The sequence below is a fragment of the Petaurus breviceps genome, unplaced genomic scaffold, assembly GCF_028583685.1.
Source record: "Petaurus breviceps papuanus isolate PSGF00001 unplaced genomic scaffold, PetGlider_PUasm1.0 118, whole genome shotgun sequence".
Classification (NCBI taxonomy): domain Eukaryota; kingdom Metazoa; phylum Chordata; class Mammalia; order Diprotodontia; family Petauridae; genus Petaurus; species Petaurus breviceps.
Window position 1 is genome coordinate 7,399,112 of NW_027185616.1, and position 4,768 is coordinate 7,403,879.

General features: G+C 36.8%; 1 protein-coding gene across 3 annotated transcripts in view; it reads right to left on the reverse strand.

The window, feature by feature from the left end:
* Positions 1–4,768, reverse strand: part of GRIN2A (glutamate ionotropic receptor NMDA type subunit 2A) — a 500,965-nt gene that overhangs the window by 487,427 nt on the left and 8,770 nt on the right. The gene's annotated exons all lie outside the window — the stretch shown is intronic.

Genomic DNA, 4,768 nt, shown 5'->3' on the forward strand with positions numbered 1-4,768 from the left:
AGAAAGAAAGAAAGAAAGAAAGAAAGAAAAAGAAAGAAAGAAAGAAAGAAAGAAAGAAAGAAAGAAAGAAAGAAAGAAAGAAAGAAAGAAAGAAAGAAAGAAAGAAAGAAAGAAAGAAAGAAAGAAAGAAAGAAAGAAGAAAGCTTTACCTATGGAATCGAAATAGAAATTTGACTTCCAGTAGAATGTGAGCTCCTTGAGGGACAGGCAGCCACTATAATTGCTACAAAATTGTAACAAAATCTTCAATTTGCCTTCCCTTCTCCAGGAGAAATAAATATTACAAAAATATTTGGTATGCCAGTTATGACAACAGGAATTGATGCAAAGATTACCGCCAATGGGCTCTCTTTCCCATCTCTCAGTATATCCTAAAAATCAAATTCCCCAAATCATTTTATGCTGAGAAATGTTGATATCTGAAATGTTTTAAGGCAGTGTTTGAACCATACCTACTGACTGTTTTGTCTTCCTGTCTGCAGTGTTCATTTAGTCCAATGGCTTGGATGTGGTAGGCACTCATTAAATGTTTGTTGAAGTTATGTTCTTCAGGGTCAGCACTTGACATTAAAAAAAAACAACTTTTTAATTCAGTAACTTTCATAAGTCTTTATGTATGCTTAAATACTAGGGAAGAAAAATTCCAAAAGAAATACTTACTAAAAAATGGACCAGTAAAATTCATTAAAATCCTTCATTTTCAATAATAATAAAAGCTCACATTTCTATAGCATTTGACAGAATGCTTTTGACATAACTAGTACAAGGTATTGTAAATATTATATTGGTTTTACAGATGAAGAAACTGAAGTTCAGTGAGTGTAAGTGGCATGTTTCCAGATCATCCGTACAGACAGTAAGGGGCAAAATAATGGGCTACAAGCCAGGCCTTCAGACTCCAAATTCAGTATTCTTTCCAACATACTAACATGTCTGTTCAGTATATCATCCACATATTAATTTCACACAGCAAAGTATGCCTTTTCACATTTAGAGGGTGCAAACTAATGTTACTTGAACATCATTAATAAGAAATGCATGTATAAATTTATTTCCATTGGACGAAGGGGATCCATGCTAACCCACCACCTCCCTATCCCTCTCTCCAACTGGAATTTCTTAGTATTATACCTTACTCCACAATGACACCTGTTCTACCCCAAAAGCAATATACTTCACTGTCAATTTTAATTTTCGCTTAATCTTTCTAGTCTACTATCTCCATATCCCCTTTAGGAATCTTTTATTTAGAAAACTCTTGTGAACCTTATGGAAGGACATCTTCATTAAAGCATCTAGAAAATCAACTTAGTTGGTGGCTCTAGACTATAATCCATACTACTAGAGGAGACTGAGGCTGGTGGATTGCTTAAATTTAAACTCAGGAATACTCAGGTCTAAAGTTTATCACATTAAGTCTGGCACCAATGTGGTAAGTCCTGGGAAGTGGGGGGCCACAAAGCCTAAGGAGGGGTGGATTAGGTCAGTTCAGAATGGACTGGATCAAAGCTGCCATGCCAATCAGTGAGTGGGATTGGGCTCAAGAGTGGATAGATAGAGCACTTCTACCCTGGTTGAAATAGGGAGATTCAGTCAAAAAAAGGAAGGAAGGAAGTTCATTTGGGGAAGAGGAATAATAAAGCAGTTCCCACCAAAATCAGGATTTTAAATGAAAGTTTTAAAGTAAAATTCAGTAAGGAGCTACTTATAAGTCAGTAAGGGGAACACACTAAGAAAGTGAAATGCAGAGAAGCAAGAGACACTTTAATCAGTAATAATTACTGTTTACATGGTGTGGCTCAAACACCATTTCAAGAACCTCAGCAGTTATTCTAAACATTGTTCTTGGTAGATATGCTTCCAGCTAGAAATAGCTCCATGAGTAAATATGCCAGATGACCTACATATATATGCATATAAATATATATATACACATACACACACATGTGTGTGTGCTACTTTTCAGATATTGTCTGCCCTTCAAGATGATGTAAGTCCACTGAGAATTTGAGGTGATGAGTCAGGGATCATAAATTTCCTCCTCTATGCCAAGAAAATTTATACTGGCTTACTCACAATGGTGAAAGTGAGGATGCTAGTGTTCAGCCAAATCCCAAAGACTTAAAACAGTCAGGGCTTGGTGTCATAGGAAGATCTCATGGTTTAAACAAAGAAGAAAGAAAGAAATGAATTAAGAATCCTAGAATGCCAGTTTTTAAAGGGACCTTTGAGATTATTCTGTCCAACTTCATAAATGATTCCATTACAGTGTCCCTGACAGATGGACATTCAGTCATTGCTTCAGCATTTCCAGTTATAAGAATTCAGTATCTAAGGTTTGATCAATCAACAAACAATTATTGGGGTGGCTAGGTGGTGCAGTGAATAGAGCACCAGCCCTGGAGTCAGGAAGACCTGAGTTCAAATCCAGCCTCAGACACTTAACACAAAAACTAGCTGTGTGACCTTGGGCAAGTCACTTAACCCCAATTGCCCTCCAAAAAGAAAAAAAACAAGCAATTATTAAGCACCATACTAGGTAGTATAATACTGTGCTACATAATGAAGATACAAAAATGAAACATTGAAGATACAAAAATAAAACTGTCCTTGCCCTCAGGAAGCTTTCATTCCATCAGGGTAAATATATGCACATATATACAATAAATACAAGGAAGGTCATTTCTTTTCAAAAATGTCCAGTTATAATAAAAGTTATTTAAATAGACTGCAAAAAATCCTTCTCCTTTATAATTTCCACCCATTTTCCTTAGTTCTGCTCTCCAAAATAGAAAAGTCTGATCCCTCTTCTAAATGATAGCTCTTCAAATATTTGCAGACATTTTTGTGGCCCCTCTACATCTTCTCTAGACTGGATTTAGCCCTAGTAATGCATGTAACTTGTCCTCATGTGGTATGCTCTCCAGTATTCTGTACTGAAATATGTTTTTCACCATTTCAGTTGCTTTTCTCTAGATATGTTCCAATTAAAAGGCACTGTAATGTAACACAACACTGGAGTTGTAGGCAAGAGCACTGACATTTTGTTTTGTTTGGTGTTTTGTTTTTGTTATTGCTGTTATTGTTTTGCCCCAACACATCACAATATTTACTCAGAGTAATCTTGCAGTCAAATATAATTCCCATCCTATAACTTCATGACTAAAGAAACAAAAAGATATATATGTTTGCTTGCTAAATTTATCTTGTGGTTTCGACTCTTACTTTCAGTCAATTAAGGTCCTTTTCTACCTTGGTTCCACCAAGGAAGAGATTAAGTACATTGTTTAAACCTGTCAAGTATCCAAAGTCTTTTGAAACTGAAACATCATACTTAAACTCCTTGGTTTTAGAACATTAAGTGGATAAAGTAGAATGGTGTAAAGAAAACACCCTGGAGAGAGCATCAGGAGACCAAAATTCTAATTTCAAATTTGTCATGGACAAGCTGTATGACCATCCTGCTAGGGCTCAGTTTCCTCATCTGCAAAATGGGTAGAGTCAATAGGTCTTCGTGTCTTACCAACCTATCTTGCAGGCAAGTGTTGTGAAGGTTAAAATGAGATAATATATGAGAAAGTGTTCCAAAAATGACCCAGTGCTTATCTTTGTACATCCAACCAGTTACCAAGAGATTCTACTTTCACAATACCTCTTATTTCTATCCCTTTCTCTCCATTTTCATTGCTACATTTTCATATAGGCCCTAATTATTCTACTCCTAGATTTCCATAATACCTTACTAATAGTTTTTCACACCTGTGCTGTCCTTCCACTAATCTCAATTTATCCTTACTACTACAACTAAGACAATCTTTATGAACAATCTTTAATCATGGTGACACAGTGGCTGAAGCACTGCACTTGGAATACGGAAGACTCATCTTACTCAGTCCAAATCTGGCCTCAGACACTTACTGGCTGTGTGACCCTTGGCAAGTCACTTAACTCTATTTGCCTAGTGTCCTCGTCTATTAAATGAACTGGAGAAGAAAATGGCAAGGCACTCCAGTGTCTTTGTTAAAAAAAAAGGGGGGTCATGAAGAGAGGGACACAACTGAAAACAATGGACAACAACAGTCATGTCACTCCTCATCTCGATGATCTTCAATGCCTCCCTATTGCCTACTGAATAAAATGCTAAGTCCTCTGTTCGGCATTTGAGATACCACTGTACCTTTTCTTTATCTCATATTACTTTCATCCAGGGAAACTAGATACCACAGGGGCTAGAGTACTGGGCCTAGAGGCAGGAAGACCTAAGTTCAAATCCAGCTTCAGATAACTTATGAACTGTGTGACCCTGGGTAAGCCACTTTACCTTGTTTGCCTCAGTTTCCTCATCTGTAAAATGAGCTGGAGAAGGAAATGGCAAACTACTCCAGTATCTTTGCCAAGAAAATTCCAGTGGGGTCACGAAGAGTTGGATACAATTTAATAACAAACAACTTTCATCCATCTACTGTATTGTGGCACCATAGATAGAACACTGGGCCTGGAATCAGGAAGACCAAAGCCCAAATTCAGCCTCAGACACTTGTTAGCACTGTGACCCTGGGCAAGTTACAATCTATTTGCCTCTGTTTCCTCAACTGTAAAAAGGTAATAATAATAGCACTTACCTTACAGACTTGTTATTGCTAGGATCAAATGAGATAACATTTGTAAAAGTAGATAGATGGATGGAGATAGATAGATGGATGGATGGATAGAGATGGATGGATAGATAGATAGATAGATAGATAGATAGATAGATAGATAGATAGAT